This window comes from Xyrauchen texanus, chromosome 20, assembly GCF_025860055.1.
Source record: "Xyrauchen texanus isolate HMW12.3.18 chromosome 20, RBS_HiC_50CHRs, whole genome shotgun sequence".
NCBI classification, from domain to species: domain Eukaryota; kingdom Metazoa; phylum Chordata; class Actinopteri; order Cypriniformes; family Catostomidae; genus Xyrauchen; species Xyrauchen texanus.
In genome coordinates this window covers 31263146-31290658 of record NC_068295.1, presented here as the reverse complement: position 1 = coordinate 31290658, position 27513 = coordinate 31263146, and the positions used below count along the sequence as shown (strand labels likewise).

At 37.1% G+C, this 27513-nt stretch overlaps 1 pseudogene; it reads right to left on the bottom strand.

The window, feature by feature from the left end:
• Positions 1-27513, bottom strand: part of LOC127660580 (leucine-rich melanocyte differentiation-associated protein-like) — a 295294-nt pseudogene that overhangs the window by 267680 nt on the left and 101 nt on the right.

The window sequence follows — 27513 nt, the reverse complement described above, 5'->3', positions numbered from 1 at the left end:
CACATAAGACCTCCATAATCTCCTGTTTGATTTGATTTTCACTTGAATTACAAATCAATTCTGACTTAATATTTTTAAAGTCTTTCCATGTATGTTTGATCAGTATATTATTTCAGCAGAAGTTTGGCCTGATGTAACCACGAAAGAACTCTCCTGCTCTCAACTCCCATTCTAGGCTGGGAAGAGCTACAGAGAACGCAGTGCCATGTAATGCAGCACATTATGAAATTCATGATCTTTGCAGACACTTACTTTAGTAACAGCAAAATTGCACTAACAAGTCCTCCATATTTATCTTTATACAGTAATGATTACAGCATACAGAGGTTCTAAACAACAAATAAGTGGTTGTAAGGTGTTAGAAATAAAGTCATACTCATGATCACTCAACATTCAAAGTGAATGTGGCATGTATTCTTTTTTATTTTTATTTTTTTACATTCACCACAAGTCTACCCTGGTCAGATTGACAAACTCAACAGCAAAATGGATTGGTGTGGACTATAGGCCAGTGATTGGTGATTTGATTAATTAATTAGCATATCATGTAACTAATTTCATGATATTTTACTCCTTTGACAGCCCTTATGGTTCCATTTTATTGTTAAAGTTTAAGCAATTCTATCATTAGGCTTATTGTTGTTAAATGTACCGGTATTCCGGTATCAAGTCGGTATTAAAATACAAAAGATGAAACTACAGTAAAAAGTGATTCTACATTACCGGTAATACAGAGCAACGACTAAACTCAGTACCCGCACACAGTCTTACTGACACATGACTGCTTTCAAATGGTCACACGCTTATTTGAGCATATGCTCTGTTACTCTTTTTACACTGAAATGCACAACTAATCAAATTAAAATCATGATGTGTCCTAGTTTGATTACTAAACCACAAAATGCTGTAATCTTAGTCTTTATGAGCTGCATAAGCTTGAAATTAATATTTGAAGCAGACCGCCCATACACTGGAAACTCCACAGACTATGAAAATCATTCATGTTGTATGAGCGATGACAGAGCAGAGCACTAATCCACTCTGAAGTGTTATTTTAATATAATTTATATAATTAAACCATAGCACTTGCACTTTAACGATCACACTGGGCCATGTAGTGAACTGTTTATCCTGAGAAGTTAGATTTACATCAAAAATACAAATAAAAATAAAAACACAATTCATAATAAAAGCTAAATGCCTGAAATTGAAGTAATTGCAACAGAAATATATTATAACTGTATAGTACAATGTAATCCTCAATGAAGAAATATTAATAATAATAATAAATAATGGATAATGATTGTAAAAATAACAAAAATTAAGCAATATATCACAAGCAAGAGTGCTTTTGTTCTGAATAAAAGTTGGTTAAACAAAATGCAATATGTTGATTAGTAATTGTTCTATTTTTTATTTTTTTATTTTTTTTTAAGACAATGATAATGAAATTAAATTTTAAAACATGAAATTCTGGACAAATTATAAAAAGGAAAAAAACTGAAAATTGCAGAAGGGCCCTGCTTAAAAACAAACCGTGAATATCTTTTAATGTATTATTTTCATTGAAATGTAACTTTAAATAGGCTGAAAGAGTGTTTTCAATAGCACATTATCCTAAAAAAAATAAAAATAAAGCTGTGGTATCGAAATTTATCAAGAACCGTGAAATTTCACAGATATCAGTACAGACTACTGAAATTGTGGTACCGTGACAGCACTAGTTAGGTTAATGGTACCTCCTTCCAACTCCATGTCAATTCCAATCTAGTTCAAGCTAAATTTAACATTATTTTCTTCATTGTGCATGTTTCATTGATACCTGTCAGGCCCTCATAAGAAATTTGGCCGTCCTTCCATAGCTTCCGGATATTCTTTTCATTTTCAACACCTCCAGCTACCTCCCATTGGTTTTACAACTTCAAAACACACCTCATAAAAAATCTGGAGTTATCTGACATGTGTCCCCCTACCCGGATGACATGCCAACACCAAAGGCCAGCATTGATTTTCTGTAAAGCAGGGCCGGATTAGCCCCCTTTAGGGCTCAGCTGCCTCAGCATGGCCTGAGGGCTGCTATAAAGCTAATTATTAATTTAAACTGCCTGCCTTGCTTGTTGAAGGATCCACATTTGCAACACACCACCAACTGGTTGTGACTATGATTCTATAGAGAGAGCGCAGTATTTATACTATATCGTCAGTATGCTGGACATAGACATGCAGTTATGTAGCACATCCTTGCAAAACGGCCTAGTGATGCATGGCACGACTTATTTCTGCCAATAATGGCCAATAAATCCAGATGCAGATCCCCTCTATTATTCTTCGTACTTCATGCTGAATCGAACTCTCCAATAAAGACCACATGTACTGAACTTTCTGATGGACAGGCATGGCATAGAGTGAAACCCTGCCACTGCATTTAAACCCAAACACAAGCTCAAAGCACCTACTACTGTACACTGAACAAGCGGCAGACATTGAAGCTATAATTTCCTCAGCATGATTTTATCAGAGGCTGAGAGCCAAGTGGCTTGGTAGAGCTTTATTCAGGCCTAGACCTCTGTTCAACTACAGCTACTACTTCTAGCTTTTTAATATATAAGAATTAAGATAAGTTAATGAGTAAATTGGGAGTAATTTGTGTAAAAAATGGAACTTTCCAAAAACTTTCGACAGATTCACAAATGTTGCTTACACCCCAGATGTTTTATTCAAATGTGTATATTAATACAGAAACATTGTCTACGCAAGTACGTGAATGCAGATGTGAGCACTTGGCCACTACATTGTTAACGCGCAGTCCAGCTAAACATGCTTAATGTACTTTCTTGAGATACCATGGCAGTTCACACTAATCTCGCCATAGCGCCCCTTGTGGAAACAATGAGATAGCAATACATACTTGCGTTGCATTATGAACTGAAATGCATTTAAAACATAGTCAGTCTCCAAAATCTGTGCATACAATGTGATAGGCCTGAAGAAAGTATTTGACCGCGACCAACAGGAGCATGAGAAGTGTTCAATTAGAAGTTATCTAATAAATAAGTTATCAGTTGAATGCGATTAATCAATGCCTATAGTAAATTATCAAAACATACATTATAGAGCTCATAGTCCTATCGGTCACATCTAGGCCCAAATATACTTAATACGAAATCGAATAATGAACGGGCGTGATGTCATTTAGAACTAAATCTGGCCAAAAAGACTGAAAAAGTGAATTCGCATCAGTTTCAGTGGCTTGTAGCAGCTCTTCTGGACGAATTTTTAGAAAAACTTCTAACCAAATGCTTACCTTCTTACCCATGTCATTGGTAGGTGTGACCTAGAGCTCCACTTACCTTGATGCCAACAGCTAATTCTGTTTATGTTTTTCAGTCAGTCAAAATCAGTCAACAAGAACACACCGGCATATGTTATTAGCGAGCTGGTGAAAATTTACCTACATCTGCAAGATCATTCATGTAGAGAAATTTTCCAAGACCATGATTTTTGGTTTTCTTTAATTGGTCTACAAAAGGAATCAAATCAACTAAAATACTCTCAAGTGCCCATTCACTCATGTGCCATCTGCAGTGAAAGCCATTTACTCAACTGCCCAAAGGAAGGTATGCCTATCATACATTTTTTGTCTTAAAACTTTTTTACACTCATCTTTCCTGTAGAGCATTAGCGCAATTTTCCTGTAGCGCATTAGCGCCATTAATTCAAAATGTAAATTTACATTTATGCATTTGGCAGATGTTTTTATCCAAAGCGACTTACAGTACACATATTACAGGGACAATCCCCCTGGAGCAACCTGGAGTTAAGTGCCTTGCTCAAGGACACCTTGATGGTGGCTGTGGGGATCGAACCAGTGACCTTCTGATTAACAGTTATGTGATTTAGCCCACTACGCCAGCAGCATTTTCTACTGCATACATTGAGTTCACCTCCTGTGAATTCTACTCATAGAAAGAGGCATAATAACATATTTTAATATTACATTAGTTAAGGTTTTACAAAGTGTCCTCATATTTAAATGTACTTCTAAATGCCTCCCACAGCAGTGCAAACAATATACCGTTGCTCGGCTGTTTAGAACGTCTTTTTACCACTGAATGAAGAATGAATAAGAACTTCTCCAGAAGTATATCGAGAGATATACGTGACATGAGATACCTATTTGATGACTTACTTGAAAGAAAAGGATGATTCACTATTCCTTTCATCAGATACAACTGACATAATCCATGATATAGCGTGATAGTTAAAAGAAAAACTGTCTACAAGAAGCTAACCATGTCTTAATACAAGGGATGCGCTGATCAGGATTTTTACAGCCAATTCCGATCACCGATCTACCATTACATCTTTTATCAGGATCTCTGTCATAACTGGCTATATGTAAGCTTTCTGCACACTGTCACTATTAACTGAATTTTCCTCTTCGCATTAAAATCTCTTTGCCTAGTTTTTGCTGCAAAAATACATTTAAAAGGCTTATTACATTTATTTATTTATTTACTAAGTCTTTAAAACAAGTATAGCCTAACAACATATGATTTATATTAAGATAGAAAGCCCTATAAAAAAAAATGAATAACCCACCGGTGCAATTAAACTTAATGTGACATTTTTGGTTATTTATTAATTGTCGTTATTTTATATAATTAATATTATTCCTATTTTATTTCCATTTTATATTTCCATTATATTAAATATATTATATGTGGTCTCTTAATATTGTATAAAGATTTATTATATTTATAAATTCCTTCCCTGCCCTTTCAGTTAGTTGGATGATTGTATTAATAGTTCATTTTATTGAGTTTTAATGAGTTCTTTCTGTTATGTTGAGCACAAAATGAGATGTTTTAATGAATATCTCGAGCTGTCTTCTCAATACAATACAATGGCAAGCTTATAACAGGAGCAAGTATCATAAAAGTAGTCCATGTGGCTTTTGTGTCATATTCTAAGTCAATATGATCACTTTGTGTAATGAACAGAATAACATTTATGTTGTTATTCACTATCAAATCAAATCATTAATAAAGCATATGTATAAGTCAAATGTGGAGGCTACGGCTATAACATCAAACCTTGAATTCAGAAGATTGTGCTGGCCGTTCTTTTCCATCTAATTACAGTAAATGGGACTGCAATATTTATTATAATAATACAAAAGCATGATTAAAGTATTAAAAAAGTACTCCATACAACTCAAACTTCATTAGAAATTGGAAAGATCCAGTTCTTGAGTTCAACTCACTGACTTTGTCACAACAGCTCACTGGTGGGGAGGACTATTATTGAATAACTACTTGAAATTTAGTCAGTTTCTTACACATAGCTACTTTATGGTAAGAGAATACTCGGAATATAGAACACAAGTAAAACGGACTACTTTAATTATCCTTTTATGGTTCTATTGCAGCCATTTTGATGCTTGAAAGGTTTCCATTTATTGCAATTGCAAAGGAAAAACAGTGACCACCATCATATTCAAAAATTTTCCTTTTATGTTCCACAGAAGAAAGAAAAACAAACATGTTTACACCTGGTATTAAGATCTGTTTTGGGTTATACGATCACATGTGTGGAGACAATTTGCAGTTTACACTTGGTCAAATAAATGTGTCTCCGATAACCACTTGTGTTCGGATTTCGAGGGGAGGGTCTCTGATTTCATGATGACATACATGAATCACTACATACTGTATGTCAGTGTGTTACTGCGTGATAATAAACAGCAAAAAAGTTCATAAAAGACAAAGAAAGTGTAAATAAAACTGGTGCACTGTTTCTCCTAGATGCAGTATTAGATTGCAAATTCAATCAAAGCACAAACGCAACATTTTGAGCAGAATTATCCGTTGTTTTAGTGTAGTACCTGTAATAACCTGAGACTCGGATATGTGTGATTGTCAGCTTAGTCACTGCATGTTGTATTTCAGACACACTGAAGAAGATCTGTGCAGTTCTTGTGCTTGTGTATGTATTCACTTCAAAGGCACTAATAACTGGAAAAGTTTAAACTCTTGTTTTATCGCAGCGGTTGATTGACAGGTAAGGGGTGGCACTTCACTGCTTTCAGAATGGATTAGCGTTTACAACACAAATGCGATGTGGTCACATGCATTTTTGACTACTTCTGCTGAAGGATACGTGCCATGTTTCCTTAGAATTTGGCAACACTAAGGTATATTTTAGAAGGTAGACTATTCTTGCATAATCATGCTGTCTCCAGCACACTAGGTTTTGGAACATATACTGTATACCTGTGCCACTTCCACTGAAACTATGAATATGCAATTCTTTCCATACCAAGAGGCAACAGGTACAGACATAATACATCACAGGTTTATGAAATCTCTTCCATCCCTTCAGTGCCAATGAGGGCTTCTGAAGCCGAGTCCAGCCGGGTCCAGTAAAGGGATTTCACCTGAGCCTCTTTCATCTTATTGACAAAAAACTCTCCTCAGATCAGAAGCATACTGTTGGTGTATGGCCAGTCTAGGCTGTTTGTTTAAGAAAAGTAGACTCATGAGGATATCCCACCTCCTCCTCCTCCTCCTACTTCGATTTTGGGCATTTTGAAGCCTTGTGCTCTCTCAGTTCTGAAATGGACTCTGAAGACCATCAGACCAGACACAAAAAAACACTTTTTACTCAAAGACCAAAGCAGTCTTAGAGCTGAGGGGGAAGTACCTTATACATAATCCCATCTAGATCATTACAGACAAAAACATCATCAAATATCTATATAATATCAGACTCTTGACTGTCAACTGTATTCATTTCATAGATAGATGACATGACATGCTTATTCACATGTCCAGGATTTGGTATGTACAGTGAATTCAGAAAGTATTCAGACCCCTTCATTTTTTCACATTTTGTTATGTTGCAGCCTTATGCTAAAATACATCACACTGTTATTTTTGTTCACATCAATCTACACTCCATACACCATAATGACAAAGAAAAAAAACAGATTTTTGATAACTTTGCAAATTTATTAAAAAGACAAAACTGAAACATCACATTGACATAAGTATTCAGACCCTTAACTCAGTACTTAGTTGAAGCACTTCTGGCAGTGATTACAGCCTCAAGTCTTTTTGGGTATGATGCGACAAGCTTTGCACACATGGATTTGGATTTTCTGCCATTCTTCTTTGCAGATCCTCTCAAGCTCTGTCAGGCTAGATGGGGACTGTCTGTGGTCAGCCATTTTCAGGTCGCTCTAGAAATGTTCGATTGGGTTCAAGTCTGGGCTCTGGCTGGGCCATTCAAGGACATATACGTTGTCCCAAAACCACTCTTGTGTTGGCTTAGCTATGTGCTTAGGGTCATTGTCCTGTTGGAAGGTGAACCTTTGGCACAGTCTGAGGTCCTGAGTGCTCTGGACCAGGTTTTCATTAGGATATCTCTGTATTTTGCAGAGTCCCCCAGTCCCTGCCGCTGAAAAATACCCCCACAGCATGATGCTACCACCACCATGCTTCACAATTGGGATGGTATTGCACAGGTGATAAGTGGTCTCCAGACATGACACTTGGAATTGAGGCCAAACAGTTCAATTTTCGTTTCATCAGACCAGGGAATCTTGTTTCTCACAGTCAGAGAGTGCTTTAGTGTTTGTATTTTTTTGTGTGTGTCTTGCACTGAGGAAAGGCTTCCGACTGGCCACTCTGCCATAAAGCCCAGATCAGTGGAGTGGTGCAGAGATGGTTATCCTTCTACAAGTTTCTCCCATCTATACACATGATCTCAGGAGCTCAACCAGAGTGACCATCGGGTCACTTCTCTTACCAAGGCCCTTCTCCACCATTTACTCAGTTTGGCCAGGCGGACAGCTCCAGGAAGAGACCTGATTGGTACAAACTTCTTCCATTTAAGGATTATGGAGGCCACTGTGCTCTTGGGAACCTTCAATGCAGCCAAAATGTTTTTGTAGACTCCCTAGATCTGTCCTTCTACATAATCCTGTCTCTGAGCTCTGCAGGCAGTTAATTTGACCTCATGGCTTGGTTTTTGCTCTGATATGCATTTACATCTGTAAGACCTTACAGTGCATCCGGAAAGTATTCACAGCGCTTCACTTTTTCCACATTTTGTTATGTTACAGCCTTATTCCAAAATGGATTAAATACATTATTTTCCACAATGTTCTACAAACAATACCCCATAATGACAATGTGAAAGAAATTTGTTTGAAATCTTTGCAAATTTATTAAAAATGAAAAAATGTTTGTACATAAGTATTCACAGCCTTTGCCATGACACTCAAAATTGAGCTCAGGTGCATCCCGTTTCCACTGATCATCCTTGAGATGTTTCTACAACTTGATTGGAGTCCACCTGTGGTAAATTCAGTTGATTGGGCATGACTTGGAAAGGCACATGACATAATTAACTTTAAAAAATAACCTCACAATTTCCAGAGTATGTGAATAAACCTATATGATTGTGTTTGTTTGCAAACATTTTTGTTAATTATCTCACTAAATGCCATGGGCATTCAGACTTCATTATTTATTCAGAAAGCAATCAATATAATTTAGGACATCAAAAAGATAAAGATGAAGATGAAAAATGTTTACTTAAAGAAGTAGGTCACCCCTCCTTTTCTTAAAAAAGAAAATCAAGGTTATAAAGAGGTACTTACAATTTAACTGAATTGGGCCATTTTTGGAGGGTTTAAAAAGGCAGAAGTTTGAAGCTTATAAATTTATAAAAACACTTACATTGTCCTGTTAAAACTCTTTAAATTTGTTGAAATAATAATTTGTATAGATGTTTTAGGGCTTTAGGGTTTGATGACATTACATAGCCATCGCAACAAAGTTGTAAAATTGGCTATAACCAAGAAAAGGAGGGGCAAGTCAAAAATAATTTTTATTGTAATCAGTATAATGCCACAAATGCTGTCTACTGAGCTTAACTTTTACTGAACCCGGAACATTCCTTTAATCACAAAACTGACTGAAGACTCACTTTGACACACCCGTCAAACCCCTACTGAATACTACTGGATACAAAGACACATTATTTTCCATACAAAGTAATGTGCAGTATAAAGTTGGTGTTTCTTAAGGACAGACATAGCTGTTACGTGCTGTAGCTGTGAAAAAGCTTTAAGTGACTCTGAAATGTGTGGGGGAAATGTGTTGCAGCTGTGTTCAAATTTGCAGCAGCTGTTTAAACCCCTGTATGGTTTTGGTATGCTGGCCAAAGAAAAAAAAAATGGGGATGCACATTTGCTAAGCAAGCGATTTGGATAGTACCCTCTATTTCATCACTCTCCAGGTGGCACAGCAGTGTTTAACAGAAATCAAAACACAGAGGCTGACTTATGATTCTGGCCAGCATCTATCCTCAAACTGTTATAGCAAATATTTTCTAATAATGACAAGAGTTTGGACGAGTACATTTCTAATGACAGGGTTCATAGTGTGTTTTATGGTGACCGGATAAATTCACACAACGTTAACATCTATCATATCGCACAGATGAGGAACTGACACTAAACTTCAAAACATGAGCAGGCGCTCCAATCTTCTTCTCAAATCTTGGCAAGATAAAGCCAGCATATCTGTCTTCCCTTTTCAGGCCCGGCTCTCTAAGAATCACTGTGGGAGACAAAGTGTCATGAAGCAAGCACATAGAGAGGACAGAACGGAGGGAGAATCCTTTGTTCCGTATCCAAACTCCTAACTTTCTTTTTCCTCTCGCTTTCTGCCTTTGGGAAACGTCCAGGGGGAAGTTTAAGTATGGCAGCCTCTTTTTTGCTTCAAAGCACTAATAAGTTCCATGCCTCCAAGTTGCTTACATCATTAATCAGCGAGATGGCTTTGCATGATAAAGGACGTAAACTGGCAGCGAACCACGGACTACCAAAAATTTAATGTTAGGCTTTTAGCTCCGCACCCACATAATACCAGCAACCCGGATGCCAGTCATATCTTTTATTTCAGCCCTTTTTCAGGCACTAACTCCCCTGTCGGAGGTCAACCATGCATCAGCACACCACTAAATAGCTTTTTGCTAAACATGTCAGTGAGGAATTAAACATCCTTTTCCATTAACATGATGTTAAAGTCATTTTTGGATTAAGTTTAACAATCAACATGAAGGAGAACATCAATGTTAACTGTAAAGCTTCATGCAATATTGACAGACCACTTTTGAAAGTGAAGAGAGAATGATGTCTAACTCGTTTGTTTCTAAACATGTCAAAACAGAGGAAGGGAGTTATGCATGTCTGCCATGCAGGGCCCCATCAGGTCAGGCTATAAAAATCCATCATTGGGTTTGTGCTCTGCTAAAGTGCTAAGGAAACATATTGAGCCTTTTTATTCAGCCAGACTGTGTACTAAAACTAATTGGATTTCTGTCAATGGAAAAAATATATCCCTGGGAAGACTTTGAACTACATAACGCTGACGGTACAACAGCCCATGAGGGACCGGCCATTCCTCAATGCCAAACGTGAGGGAGGAAAATTAATCCACTGGTCAACATAAAATATTAAAATAGCATGGTATTGAGTTTTTGAGGAATGATGTTAGGCTCGATCATTAGGTCCACCAACACAGTGAATTAAGCTATATTTAGTGGGTGATAATTGAAATCATAGTCGCAGTCATTACCACTGACATGTCTCTAAATAATACCCCATAAATTTGCCCTCTGTTTTTTGGGGGGCTCTGTGACAGCTGGCAGGGCCTGCGAAACATAAAGTACAGAAACTATTATTCTTCCCTGTGTGACTGGCCTTCCTATTCTCTTTTCCTTAAAGCCAATAAACCGTCAGCTTTTATTCTACCCCTCTAAAGTGCTGGCTGGATGTCAGCTATCCTCTCTAAAGCCCTGCCACAGAAAACTGAGGTCCTGTATATCACTATGTCACATGAACACCATCAGTCTTCGAGTATACAATAAAAAAGGGATGCAGTTATATAGAGAATGGCGCCCTTACCCGATATATGTTTAATTTGAACAAAAACAGAACATAAATATGTTCCATTCAATTCAAGACAAACAGCTTGAGATGTGCTTGGATGCCATATACACTGATATTTGGCTGTTGGAAAAGTTAATAATGATTTAAAGATAATTTATTTGCCATCAGGACACTTTTGTTGCACCATTACAGTGAAACTGTGATTAATGCTGTACATTTGGAGGGAGTTGTACTGTCGAGATGTGACTTGCAGAATAGGCCAAAAGTACAATCTTGTAATCTCGAAAGGCTTCTTGGCATCAGGCCGTGTATTTATTGTCATATCTGATAGGCGAAGAAGATAGAAGACATGTAAAATTGTTTGTACTTAACTACGCTCTTTGAAATAAACACATACAACAATGAAGCCATTCATTTATTTGAGTTATCAGTGCAGCAGTCTTGCGAGCATTATTTTAAAACCAAAGTACACAGTTCACCAGTCAGTGCTGACATTTAAAATCTAGGTGGTTTGTGAGATAAACACACCGTGATTAGTGATTGTTTCACAAACCAAAGACCTTTCCACCATTCAAACATGGAACGTTCCTGGAAAGTTGAATCAGAAATGAGATTAAGAAACATTTTGTTATAACAAGACATAACAGAAAACATCTTGAAAGCTTTTCCTTTAGTTATTTAGTGAAGTCATAAGTCAGTGGTTCAAGTCCAAACACTCGAGTCAGTTTATGTGTTGATACCTGTGCTATAACTTCTGCCAGCCAGATGGGACAGAAGGACAGATCTCTAAATGAACACCATATTGCTGTGGTTTGGCGGGAACATGTGAAAGAAAAATGTTTTTTATCAGATACAAGATTGTCATCTTAGCAAAATAGAGAAAGCATTATTTGCCCGCAAGAACTTTTCAAAACTAATTTGGTAGGGGTTGATGATGTTCCCTCATGTTGGCTGGACAGACGACAGTGCCTGTTTTGGCGGCCGCAGAGATATTGCAACTGGATTTTATTCTTCCCGGGGCAGGAAAAGAGTACAGCTCTGTTTATACGAAGGGCAGGAAAAACTGCCACACAAAAGCATGGACGAGTGGCTCCTTAAGACTAACTACACATCCCTTTAAGCTGCTGTTAACAAAGAACAGCACTAAAGATGAGACGACGATTGAGGCATACTACACAACTGATTGCAGACTGGGAGATTCAACTGCATGACCATTTCCACCAACTAAGGCCCTGGGTGATCCATTCACAAGTGGGACACAACTTCTCCTTTGACAACTTGAGTTTGGATTTCCAGGGGAGAGTCTCTGATTTCATACCGACATGCAACAATCATTATGTAAGTGTATTACTAAAGTTTAATAAAGCGCAAAAATATAAAAGAAGAAAAATAAACTGTTTCTCTTAACTATACTTGCATTTAAAATAAGCGCAAGCATGACATTTAGAGCAGAATTCTAAGTTAGTTTAGTGGAGTACCTGTATTAACTGAGCTTCTAAAAGTGAAGAAAAAAAAACAAATAAAGTGTGAAAAAACAGTGCACAGTTTCTCTTAATTATACTCTCATTTAAAATAAGCGCAAGCATGACATTTAGAGCAGAATTCCAAGTTATTTTAGTGGAATATCTCTATAAACTGAGCTTCTTATGTTCGTGCTTCTCATATCTTTGCCCTGCATGTGGATATCACTAAATATATATATATTTTTTTTTAATTTTTTTTTTTAGATCGGGCAGTTATTTCCATTTATATCCGCACGTTTTACCTCCTAAATTTTTATTAGGAAGCACTTTGTTGCTGTGGCACTACGAGCCCAATGTGTTCATATATGTTTTGGACGAGAACTGAATGTTTTTGAAAGTGGACAAATCTCAAAATGGTTTGGACCCCATAATAACGGTCTTTAGCGTAAACCCGTTTCAAACGGATTGCCCAAAACGCATCTTAAAATTACTATAACGAAGTTCATTCACAAACTCGCACAGTTTATTCGTGATAACATGGTAACAATCTTTAAAGAACAGCTCGCGCCACAAAAAGGAAAAAACAAGAAAAACAGCTAAAAATAATGAGACAGTGGGTAGGGAGATGTGGGTGGTGTTTTATTTTATTTATTTATTGTCTCCTACTTCCCAATACCTTCCTTTCTATACCTTCCTTTCTTCTAGCGATCTATCTGTATTTCATTGGCTGTTGTTTGCTGTTGGTCATGAAATCTGAGACTTCTCGTCGCAGACTAGTCGCTGACCCAAACATCAAAGAAGATGAGCTTGAGTCGTGCAGTGTACTTTAAAGGTGAAATTCAGTTTTTGTTTAATGTCACGTTTGCTTTGACCTCCAAATAATTTTCCTTAACATAACTGGATCATATCTTAACAGTGGAACAAAAATGCACAACAGCCACAGACTGAACCTATTGAAATTATCCATTAGCAAAGCAGCAAGTAACAAACATGTCAACTATAATGCATCTAAAATTGTTCCTCTGTATTCGTACAATTTTTCCTGTCAGCTCATCTCCCCTTGAAGCAATCACAGAGGTACAAATTTGCTCAGAGAAATTAAATGGGATTTTATTGCTTCATAGTTGATTCATAAGAGCACTGCACTGAATGAAAATGCATAAATTCCGGGCTAACAAACCAGAGAGTTGAAAAAAAAAAAACATTCCATCCTCTTCTAATACAAGCCAAACAGGCTGGGCTGTTCCCAAATATTAGTGCTAAATAAGCCTGATAGATCAGATATGGAAAATTCTCATTTCCACAAAACCATCAATTTCCATAGCCTCCGCCAGCTAAGTGATTTGACGACTTCATTTCGACAGTTTTCCCCTCATCCTCTTAACTGACATTTTATCTGCATACCGGCATAGACGCAGATTGAGCACACCCGAAAGACAATGACAGGCCCTTCTACCATTGTCACTTCTCATTTCGGCAAAGAGTGATACGTTTTACTGGCTTATCCCAATAATAGCCCCATCAAAAAGGAGACTCCACCTTGCTCTGAAGTTGAGGGAGCACTTCATGTCGCAGGCTCTCATTTGTCAATTAACAGGAGCCTTCTAGTGTTGGCGCGGGGGCTTGAAAGAAAGTCTCACCCATGACGAATGAAGAGAGACAGATGAGTGAAGCATGAGCTGCAGTGTAATACTATAATGTTCTTTAGATATGAATATAAAACGACAGTGCTGACAGTCCATACAAGGTTATATTTCATTTCTCGGTGTACCCTGCCACTGTACTTAGTCTTCTTTGTTCCGTTTTCATCAGACTACTTGCATCTCATTGTGACAGGCTGTCTACATTTAAAATGCTTCTATTTGAAAATGCAAGTTAGCATACTTGATTTGCCGTACAGTATATGAAGGTGAGTGCTGGTATAATGAGGAAACTCTTATGCACTGGAGGATAACTACATCTGTCTCTAATTTCAACAGAACTTTAGCACAACGGTTAAGTTATGCTGCATCATTTAAAATTCTGTTGGATGTTCTGAAAGTACAATCAAGCCTTTGCACTTACATCATTAAAAGTTATAACATATTCCATTTGCAGGACTTTACAGTAAGTATGACCTGATGGCCGGAGGCCAGATGAGAGAGATTAAAGGGGACCTATTACGCAAAATTCACTTTTACATGGTGTTTGTACATAAATGTTAGTCGGCAGTGTGTGTACACAAACAATGTTAAAAGTCCACCCAGTCCTCTTTCTTATATTACTGTCAAAATGAATGGTTTTCATTTCTGCTCAAAAAATTTGATTCTCATGCATGGATCAGTACCAACTGTTCGTGTTCCAGATTTAGGAAATCTTAGGTGCCTTTTGGCAAACTCCAGGAGGACTGTCATGTGCCTTTTACTGAGGAGTTGCTTCCGTCTGGCCACTCTATCATATAGGCCTGATTGGTGGAGTGCTGCAGAGATGGTTGTTCTTCTGAAAGGTTCTCCTCTCTCAAAAGGGAAATGCAAGAGCTCTGTCTGAGTGACCATCAGGTTCTTGGTCACCTCCCTGACTAAGGCCCTTCTCCCTCAATCGCTCAGTTTGGCCGGGCGGCCAGCTCTAGGAAGAGTCCTGGTGGATCCAAACTTCGTCCATATATGGATGGCCACTGTGCTCATTGGGACCTTCAATGCTAAATACATTTTTCTGTACTCTTCCCCAGATCTGTGCCACAAAACAATGACAATCCTTAACAATCCTGTCTCAGAGGTCTACAGACAATTTCTTGGACTTCATGGCTTGGTTTGTGCTCTGACATGCACTGTTAACTGTGGGACCTTATATAGACAGGTGTGTCTTTCCAAATCATGTCCAATAAACTGAATTTACCACAGGTGTACTCCAATCAAGATGTAGAAACATCTCAAGGATGATCAGTGGAAACAGGATGCACCTGAGCTCAATTTTGAGTGTCATGGCAAAGGCTGTGAATACTTATGTACATGAGATTTTTTTCATTTTTATTTTTAATAAATTTTAAAAGATTTCAAACAAACTTCTTTCACGTTGTCATTATGGGGTATTATTTGTAGAATTGTATTTATTTGTAGCCCTGTATTTACACTGTCAGTCATATAGGTTCTGATTTGTTGTTGCTGTAGTATTTGAAACATGAGCTGTAAAGGCACAGCCCTCTTCCGGAAAGGGGGCGGGGAGCAGCAGCTCATTTGCATTTAAAGAGACACACAAAATCAGCGTGTTTTTGATTCCACCCAAAAAGAAGCATTTATAACATGGTATAAAAAATTATCTGTGGGGTATTTTGAGCTGAAACTTCACAGACACATTCTGGGGACACCTGAGACTTATATTACATCTTGTAAAAAGGGGCAAAATAGGTCTTCTTTAAGGCCAGTTGATGGAATCGCCACTTGCTCTATCGGGCCAATGCTGAATTGTTACTACATCTTGTCATATTTACGTGTTAGGGAGCGGCTAACTTAAAGTAGCAATGCTACTAACTTACTACTTTTTCAATAAGTAGCAGTGTATTGTGCATTTCTCACATTATTGCAACACGGCAATGCCAAGAGAGAAATCAAATGCGTTCACCTAAACCGTCCTCGCTCTCTCAAATGTATTGCTGAGAAATCCAGTCCTTTCGGACAGTTCATTTGAATGAACCAGTAAAAATAAAAGTATATTTAGTGTTGGGAACTACAATTAATTTTATAGATTTCATTTTTTTGGACGATTCATGTAAATTAACTAGTTCACATAAATGATTCATTAATACACTTGATCCCCTGCACAGCTTAAAGGGACTTTGCCTTCTTTTTTTGAAGCAAAATATTTACTTAATTGCTGAGGTTAATATCTAACTATCAGGCGATTTTATATTATATAAAGTATTTAAATTATATAATCTGATTGTTATAAATTAAAATATTGGTGGTTTGCGCGATATGAGCGTGACGCGTTCATCTGTGTTCCGCAACTGCTTTCAGGTCCTTGAATAATGTATAACATGTGAGTAAGGGCAGCCGGTGGACTTTCTGGTGCCCTCTTGGGGTAAGATGGTGCCCCCCTAGGGACTGCGTAGTCTGCTTATAGGGAGCGGCGGTACTGGGAGTACATAAAAAAATCTGTGTTTAAAACCTTGTCCTTGCCTTACCCTGATTCACTGCAGTAAGCCTACAATAATGGTTTCTAATTTGAGCTGTCAGGTCAGATTTGTTGCAAAAATCACAGGTTTTTCATTATGCGTTTACATAATGTGCCATTGTTTTGCATGTGTGTCAGTCTTCGGATGGATGTTCACTTGCTATTATACTTGGATATGTTTTCTGGTAGGGTTGAAAGCTTATATTGTTTGTAATACTTTAATAAATCGAACATTACTCAAGTGTTTACCTATCGCAAAATGTTTAATAGCCTACATATTCTGTTGATACAATAACATGTTCTGTTACAATAACATGTTTCCTAATATTCATGATTTTGAGTATTTTATGACATTGATGTAGTTTCGAGGTTCCTTTAAGTGTGTATGTGTGAACAGCTGTTGCAGGAATGCACAAGTTCTTATCACTTTCCATTTCCCTTTTAGCAGATAGTGTTTAAACAGTGCGGACAATTTAAAATGACATCTAAAAGCCACAATAGATACAATACACTTCAAGTTAGTTCCCCATGAATGTACACTTATCTCAAGTTGTTTATTATGAACCAATTTCATATAGTAATGTACATATTATGTATTTTTTTATGTGTAATCATCTCTTTTATAAATGTACTGCCAAAGAAACAATGAAGACAACCATTTATTATTATAATTATTATTATAATTGTAATAATAAAATTGCATATTTCAGCAGAACATATTTTTGTTAAAGTATACTTCATCTAAATCATTATTGAATCATCTTTTGTGTTTAAAGTTTACTTGCTTTGTCCACCAAGGCTGTAGATTTTAATATTTAAAAAATGAAGGTCTTGCATTAAACTCTTATCAGCCATTTAACAAGTTTCACCTCTTAAATTTGGGAAATGTGTAGTACAATACTGTGGCAGGGCGGAGGGCGGGGCCGGGTCGTGATACTACACACCCGGTCCCGTATTAGGCTAATTATGCCTCTGTGAGGTTTAAAGGCTGACTGCAGAGGGCCGTGCGGGAGAGAGAGATTGTTAGCGGACATGTCCGTCATGTGTGTGTTTGTGTTGTCTTTTAAGTTTATCATTAAACCTATTATTTATATTGAAAAGCCGGTTCTCGCCGCCTCCTTTCCATTGAATACGTTACAAATACAAACAATGTGTGGTGGATAAAACACATGAATAATATTTAAAAAATGAAATAGGAGTGCTGTTTATCTTCCTCAATACAAGTAATATCTTGGTTATACATTTTTAATCGAATAACAAAACATCAACGTGAAAATATCACATTATGACTCTGGCTCTGCAGATGAATATCTCCGAGTGATCACAAGCAAAGTCATGGTAACCTCAAACCATGAGATTCACAACAGTTTGACTGCAGTTTAACTACTTTATGTTATGAGTAACTTGTAACTTGGAAGATAGTTTTATAGTAGCTTCCAGTCAACACTAAGAACTGCATGTGATTTTATCCTAATCACTAGCACTATCCAGTTAGCTTACACTGCTCAGATTTGGTCGAAAAATGCATTCAAACTGATGCTTCCTAGACACAATTCACACATTTGTTAGAATGTGTAAAAAAAAATATAAGCAAACACCCATACGCTACTGTTTTCCAAAAGGGTTCATAAGTGTACATATGGAATAAAATTATAGTTGAAAAAAAATCCAGCTATTATTGCTAATTAAATAATTTTATGATAACCTAATAATTCACTTGCTGTAACTTTATTGTAAAGAAAACGGATATGTCTAATGAAAAATAGACATCTTTCTGACACAAAATGTGGCCAATGAAAATAAAAGCAGGGCAAGAACAAATCTGAAGAACCGGCCCAACTGGAAGAAAGAAATCCAGCAGGAAAATCCTTATTGTTGAGCCCTGCTATGAAATATATTCTCCTTAAATTTGGCTGCTTGTCATGATCCATATGTAAGGAGGTATAATAAGCAGATCCTGAAGACAGAGTGACTGTCAGCCCTTTATGACAGAAAGTGACACCAGAGGGAGGAAATCATGGCTGCCTCATTCCTCTGCATGACTGAGGGCCATCATGTTTACCCCTCATCTGCAAAGGACTAGACAAGACAATAAGATTCCCTTTGCTTTCACCATCCAGTTCCCAAAAAGCCATGAACATCCAGAAATGAAGGGGACACTTTGACAGCAATCCCCAACATCAGATTATTCATGCTGTCTACGATGTAATACCTCTTCATGACCAGCCTTGAGAAAAGGTACTGCTTCAACTTCACCCTAACTCAATGTAAAAAAAAAAAACAAACCAACAAAAGGCACCTAGAGAAATGTCTGATAAACTGAATGTGATTTCACATGCATGTTTACAGAAATTCTGTCTGACACCTCTCACATCAGGTAATATACCTCACAAGTGCACGCAATGGTCCCAGACTGTACTACATCACTGTGAAGACTGCTCAATGCACATCTAGGCTGAATTAGTTTTGCACTTTTAACAACAGTTTACACTTCAGGGCGACAAATGGGACGTTTTTTACATGACAACCTATATAACTAGAATATGGTAATGTTAACATAGACTTGTACATTTGAGCAGGAAATATACAAATCAGAGCTTTACACTTACAAAAAAGTACTATGGTGCTACTATGCAACATCAGATATATCATGGTACTGACATTCATTTACAATGGTATTTACATTATACTCCAAGGTTACTCGTATAAATACCATGATACTACAATAGTACATGTCAAAAACATGCAGAATCATGTAACACGTCTAAAACACCATGTTACCATGTCAAAAATACGGTAGTACCATGGTACTTTTCATTATCCGTGGCATAAGTTGCAATACTTCAGATTTTATTCATTGCTCTTCACAGGTAGTGCATAAAATTTTATAATGTGCATAAATGTGCAACAGAATTCTTAATGATACATTATTAATGCATTTGGCAGTCAGACTCTTGTTGGTTGCCCATTTCTGGATGACCCAAATTGTTTTCTTGACAGGCCTGAGGAAAATAAAGGAACCTTTCCATCACTTTGTCATTTTCTCATATTTAAGTCTGATGCTAGAGGGCAGGATGTCTGTCTATTAACTTCTGACTGTGAGGTCTTTGTGTGAACATGGCAGAAGAGGCACTGAGATCCTGACTATAGGCCACAACATCACTTCATTCTGATCACAAGCCTCTTTATAAATTAAATTTCACACTGAATGCAACCCTAACCCCACCAAAGCATATGACCAAAAGAGCTCCAGTAATAGAACCTTCTGTCGTGTTCAAAGGATTGGTGAAGTGGTAAAAATCGATTTCAGAGCCAAGTTTGGTATTCTGCATTTGACATGTATGTACATATGTCAGAGATGGAGGCTTTCTGTTGACAGGTCCTGTTGCCAGAAAGCATCTTTATTGGCAATCTGATTCTGAGTGAACAAGACTGAGTTTAGTCCAAAACATATGTGGTTTCTTCTGTGTGCAAATGTCACAAAATCAGTGACATGAAATCCTTAGTAAAAAGAAAAGACAATGAACGTGACGTTAAAGAGGCATTTTCATTTACAGTTTTACCCTAAAAATGTGCATAACCTACTATTATCATCTCATATATATAAATATACTTACATGTTTTGATGATAACACATCAGTTCAGCAATGGCCATAAACCACAGAGTGCAAAAGTTTCTGAAACACTGCTTGATATTTCACTACTACGTGTATGGTGAAACTATAAGGAAACATTACAGATGGAACAGATGCAATAAGAAGCATGTATTAAAGAACAAATGCTAACACAGAGCATTGGAGTACTTCAAAACCAGTAACTTTGTAAATTATAAACTTTTGTTGTAGTTCAGTCATGATTCGATATCTTTTTGTGTCCATATGGCACTTTATATAATGTATGCCCATGAGAGCTGACCACACAGCTGGAAAATATGTGTAGCAAAATGACATACAATTTTGTACCTAAACATTAATGATTCTAGGGTCTTCAGTCTTCACCCAGCACGGCAGTCACAAGCGCTCATTAGGAATATTAATGCGCTGATAAACGTACATTTATGTGCGACATATTGAAGCAGCACAGGATTTGGCAATTATTAATGTGACAGACTCCAGTGCAAAGCGAATCAATTAAACGGAAGGATCCACATTTTTGGCACAGATAACTGCCTCAAGACGACAATTTTCACATGACAAAAAAGGGCCTATTCATAGTCCTTCAAGGTCTGACAGGTCAAGAAAGAAGTCTGAAACAAAGGCACCTTATAACCATCATCTCCTCTCTTTTAGTTGTCAGATCAGCTTTGCTAGTCCTGCTGGTGAAATGGCATCCCCCACCCCAGCTGCCACAAGGTGTTTCTTCATGTCATGTCAAAGGAATCTTTTATTCTATTTGCTCAGCATTAACATGTCATATTTATTGATCAGGCTTTTTATCTGGCCACAGCATGGCACTATGCTACTGTACCTGCAGCATTCTGATGACATGCCTGATGACATAATGCATATATTAAATTGCACTTAAAGCAGAGGTGTAACTGTATGCATGACAGGAAGATTGAGTCAGAGATGTTATATCCAGTCAGAATACTGTCATTTATGACAATATTCTAGAAAGTTTCATATGACAGCAAAATCCTTCAGACAAGACATTTTCAGACATTTCAGGCATTTTTCTGTAGACAAAATTTTACAAGCTTTAGGTAGTGATGATTAGCTACGAAGCAAACATGAAAAAATATGATTCAAAACAACAAAATGCAACATAACGTGTCAAATTGCTTGCAAATATTATATATGTGCATTGCCAATATTGTTAGTCAAACAGCAAATTAAAGAACCTTAAAGAAGTGTAACAAAAACAGAAGTAGGAACACTAAAAAAAACAATAGGTGTGAAAACTTGGCCATAATGGTAATTCTCCATCCTTACAGAAAAGAAAAAGTGAGCCATTATCCATTTGGGAAAGCTAGCAGTAACATGATGTCTTACCCTTCTTAGATACTTATGGGTTTCCAGTGTCAGGATAATAGACGTCATGCCTTTCATGCTCTGTCTCCCATCACTGACCTCCTAATATCATCATTGGTCTGTTAAGAGTTACACTCAGACACAAACAGTAACTTACCTCAATCGATTGAAGCTGAGATCTAATCTTTTTGCCAATTCTCCATATTTCACCCAAAGAAAATCTGGAATGCCTTTCCCAATCATGCCCAATGCAGGACACCTGCATCAAGACATCAGACACAAAAGAATCAGAATGACCTTTACTGCCAAGTATGTTTACAATCACAAGGAATTTGTCTTGGCTTCCAGTGCACAGAGAATATGACAAGCAGACAGATAATAATACAGAGTAACATATATATTGGGGGGGGTTACATCTGGTGCATGCATTAATAGTCAGGGTTGGTGAGTAACGCAATACATGTAACAGGATTATGTAATACAAAATATAAGTAACTGTATTCCACTACAGTTACATTTTAAATCATTGGTAATTAGAATACAGTTGCATTCAAAATTACTTTATATTTTATTGTCATTTGTTTCATTTAATATTTAGTCCTTTCAGTTGGAAAACATTTATACATATAAATTATGCGATCCAAAGAGCATTTGAACAGCGGTGAAACACTTTCTTATGATGTGTTACATTCATACGAGCAGACAGAGAAGTAAGTTTGAAGTAAGTTTGGAGCAGAAGAAATAGAAATAATCCTTGTGTAAATTGTCAGATTACGCCAAGCTAAAATGCTATTTCTAGCCATTTTACATGCACATGTTACCAGCACATCAAGAAAATTCATGTTAGATCATAATTTCTTTTTTCTAATAAGACATTTGATATTAGGGCAAAAATCGTATTCTGGATGATTTTTTTTTTTTTTTATTGTTTCCTGTAAAAATATCAAAAAATCCTTAAAGCAAGATATTTAGGTTTTCAGAGAATGTATTTTTAACATGTGTAATTTGTCTTACTGTACTGGCAGAGTTTTTATAGTCCAAACAAGTGAAAAAAATCTACAAGTGCTGAAGAAGTAATCCAAATTATTTATAATATGTTACTGACCTTGTGTAATCTAACAGAATACGTTACAAATTACATTTTACTGTATGTATTCTGTAATCTGTAGTGGAATACATTTAAAAAATAACCCTTCCAACCCTGATAATACTAAAGTATAGCATGGGAATTGACTGAAAAGGAGTGACTATTAGCTGCTTTGAGTCACTGCTTTCCTATTCTTAATAGATAATGATGATCAAACTAATGTCTCCCTCAAGCAATCAAATGGTCAAGCTTCAGCAAATATTAACAAGTGATGGGTGCTTAAGAAACACACTTCATAAAGCTTTGAAATCTTAATCAATTGTTTCGAGCATTCGTCACACTGGTCAAATCATGTGCGGACGTAGAAGCGATTTGAAACACAAATCATTAACAGAATAATCTACCAAATGATTTACAGAACCGATTGATTCACTTGAATCAGAGCTTTGAAAACTTTGTGTTACCTACAATGATGTTAAACAGTATCACAATTAACACAAAGGAACACTAATCTCACCCATGGTAACTAAAAATTAAACATTAACATTAAATGGAACTTAAAACAAACTATAAGCACCACAAACTTTTAAATGTTAATTAAAATCACCCCCAATCAGTCTTCAAAACCTGCACAGATATCTCATTAATTATGCAATGACTATGTACTATGAAGTTTTAGCATCTGATAGTCATTTAAATAGGTAAATGTGCCATTTTGCCATTTGCACCAAGAAAGTGAAAAAATATTTTTGGAAAAACAGTGAATCTCTTTAGTTAGATTACTTCAGCATTCTAACTGTGAATGCTGATAACTTGTCAGTCACTGTGATTCTGACACTCTTTTTAAGCTGATCTGGTATAAATTGGCAATATAATATTTTTTATAAATTGGCCATATTGACTACAGAATGTTGTTGTGATGACGTTATAACCAGCCCAGTTTGCTGCCCCCCACTTCAAAACCCATTCTGGCGCTGTGATTTACTGCATGGAGAAAAAAAAACCTTATCCGTAAGCGATGAGCCAGGTGTGGGAGAGATATGGGTAAGCTGCCATATCTCTTCGCATCACCAGAAAACACTCACTCACTGTCATCTTAACCAGTGTCAAAAGTTAAACCGTACGAGAGAATCAACATGTGCACAATAGAGACTGAATGGCATCCATAGAAAATAATATGCAGAGTTCAGAATAGCCTTCTACCCATACATATGGCAAAAATTTTAAGAGTCAGCCATAGTTTTGAGATTTTAAACTTCAGCTAATTATATTTCAGAATTTAATTTGTTTTATATCTGTATGTATCCTCAAGTGACCCCGCGTACAAATGTGTGGATATTGCATAATTTATACTCATTTAAACTGACTGATCTCAGTTCAGGACACTGTCAGTAAAGGGTAAAAATGTTGACGTATGAAGTCATGTGACCAAACCATGTGAACATGGTGCCGACCACAGCAGAGTTTGTCTTAGGTTTTCTTTGCATTTTTCCCTAATTACATGTTAACATTGAAACCTGTTTAAGTCAAAAGATTAGAGTCTCTAGTTTCATCCAATATGCCATTTTTAAAATTTATGCAATATATCGCGAAACATTCCACTGCTAAACACAATGTACACTCATGTGAAGGCTACTTTACCACATTATTTCCTTAAAAATCATTGAATTACTGTGCATTATCACAAAATGTTGCTTTCTAAAGTCTTTACATGGAGTTAGTTCAAAAATAAGGTGCACTCTAACTGTTTTGAGACCAGTACAGACAGACAGCACACTGGAGGTTAAATGGGCTACACTTATATAGTGCCTTTTTTTAACCTTAGAGGTTACCAAACACTGTGTCTATTTCACCCATTCACACACACACTCATACACCAATGGCGGCAGAGCTGTCATGCAAGGCAGCTAGCCTGCCATTGCGAGCAACTTGGGTTTCAGTGTCTTGCCCAAGGACACATCAGCATATGGAGTCATGTGGGCCGGGAATCAAACCGCCAACCCTGTGATAAGTGGCCCACCTGCTCTACCACCTGAACCACAGCTGCCCGGTTAATCCAAACATTCAGTTTCAGGCTGCAGATGATGTTTGGACCACTCAGCATGTTAGGCAGACATTGGACAATGATATTCAGTACACAGATTCAGAATTTAGAATGTATAATTTTTCTTAACATGGTTAACATTACTTTGAATCAGAATTATTTATGATAATTTCTGATGTTATGTCTGTAATGTCTCAAAAACATGAATAATCAACACACCTTAAAACATAATAAACAACTGGCAACATTGTACCACAATGGACAAATTGAAACATTTGACATTTTCATGCAGAAAAAATAAATATATTTATTGAAAACATCAATATCTTTAACCAAACTCTTGAACAAACAGATTTATTACAGATTTCATATTTAATAAAAATGTACATTTAATATCGAGCTGTTGCTCTCAGGCAACACTGTACCTTCATGGATCACAAGTATTACCAAATCATCATATAATCAAGTTATCATTTCAAAACATTACAATCAGTGTTGTTTCAAGATAAAACAATAAAAAGAAAAATCACCATAACCTTATCCTAATATGCACCATATCCTTACAAACATGCACATACACACAAGGACCTGCATGTATACAAGTACATAAACACAACATTCCTTTCCTCGCAAATGGCACCTCACTGCTTGTGAAAGTTGAAGAAGCTATTTCTCTCAACAGAAAAACACTGGTAGGTAGCACGTTTTGAGCACTGCACTTTTACAATGCCTGGACAACCAGCGTTGATGGTCGTGGTTCTACAGGGGGTTTTAGATGCTTTTCAGGCTGTTCTTCCTCCCTGTGCTGTGATGGCCCCCCCTTCTCTTCAAGGCCTTCCTCTCCATACAGAGACATGCTGCGACTTCAGCTTTGATTTTTGCAAGGCTGCACACACCCTTTGGGGGATGTCACAGTCTCTGCTGTCTCTCCGTTAGAGGAGCCTGGAGTCAACAACAGCCAGATCAAACATGTGGAAGACCATACAGTGATACCACTTTTTGGATCGAATCTTTGTTCTGTAGAGGGCGATGAGAGAGTCTAGTAGATCAACCCCTCCCATCCCGTTGTTGTATATGGTGACAATGCTCGGGCATTTCACCTGGTCTGTTGTCTTCCTTTTTTTCCCCCATCTTATAAAAGTGGTTGTTGGATTCTCTGAGGCAAAGGTGGAGAGGACAGTGACTGCACGATTATCATGCCACTTCACAGCTCTGAGAGTAACACCATTATAAATGGTTCCCTTTTCCTCAAAAGCCCCCCTTTCTTTCCTTTTCATGTCACAATCAGTGGGGAGACAACATCCAGCCAGATGATTGGTTCTGAATGTGCCAAGGTAGTGGATCTTCCTCTTTTCCAACAGCATCTGCAGGTCAACACCGGAGAACAAGGTGTCGAAGAACAATTTGTTGGAGATGTTGTCTGGAATATTGCTTGAAAGGGATAGCACTATGTTGACACTCACGCCTATGTCAGGCTGCCCATAGCAGGGAGAGATACACCCAGTGTACACCTCAAAGTTGTAGGCTATGCCACTGCTATCAGCATGAACAAAGATTTTATATCCCCAGTGTTTTGGATTCTTGGGTTTGTACTGTTTTATGGGGTTTTCCCCCTTGAATGGGACAATTTTTTCATCCATACAAAGATTTCCATCAATTGGGATTGCTTGGAACTTCTCCAAGAGGGATGTCAGCAGTGGGCGCACCTTGTACAGCTTGTCATTGGAGACCCAGCCAACCTTGTATGCCTGGTATGGCCTCATGCGATTCCATAAAGGTACAATGTTGCCTCGAGGCAACATGCAGTTTTTTGTAATGTCCTATGATACATTTGATAATATATAATGTAACATTTTTTAAAATACTTCTTTACTTACCAATGAAGGTGACTCAGATTTTTTGTAGGCGATTATCTGGACAAAATTTGTGAAAAATGCACTTTTCATTGGAGAAAATATGGAGCCATGTAACATGCTCATGTGCTAAAAAGGAAACAAAATACCCCTGTGGGTCATGTGACCACTTTTGTTGCATTTTTATTGGTTAGTATTGGAGTTCTCCTACCTGAGAAAGCATTGCCCAATAAAATGGGTCTCATTTTATAAAAAAAACAACTAAAATAGGCTATGTTGCCTGGAGGCAACATGGTACCATAGAGGGTTGTGTGTGTGTGTGTATATTTATCACTTTGTGGGGACCAAATGTCCCCATAAGTATAGTAAAACCCAAAATTCTTGACGTTGTGGGGGACAATTTGTCAGTCCCCATGAGGAAAGCAGCTTATAAATCATAATAAATAATGTTTTTTGAAAATGTAAAAATGCAGAAAGTTTTCTGTGAGGGTTAGGTTTAGGGGTTGGGTTAGGTTTAGGGGATAGAATATAAAGTTTGTACAGTATAAAAACCATTATGTCTATGGAAAGTCCCCATCAAGTAAGTGTGTGTGTTTGTGTGTATGTGTGTGTTAGGGAGAAAGAGAGAGCTTTAATTTCAGTTCTATTTCAAGTAGTTGGCGCTTTCAATTAAAATTGTTTCCTAAAATGTCCTGAATTGATGAGGAGTCAAAAGAAACATACAGAGCTTGACATGAAGCAGTTCACCTGCCTATAAACATAAGAGACTAATGCCTCATAGCCAGCCTAGATAACATGTGAATTAAACCACTATAATTATGTAAATCAGTAACTATTTAAGACAAGTGATTCGATCAAAAAGGTAACACATACGTTTTAGATTTTTCTCCAGACACAAACACTCAACCTTACCACAGGACTTTGCATTTGACTTGACAAAATCAAACAACCATACACCTCGTGGTGTTTGCGGTTAAAGTG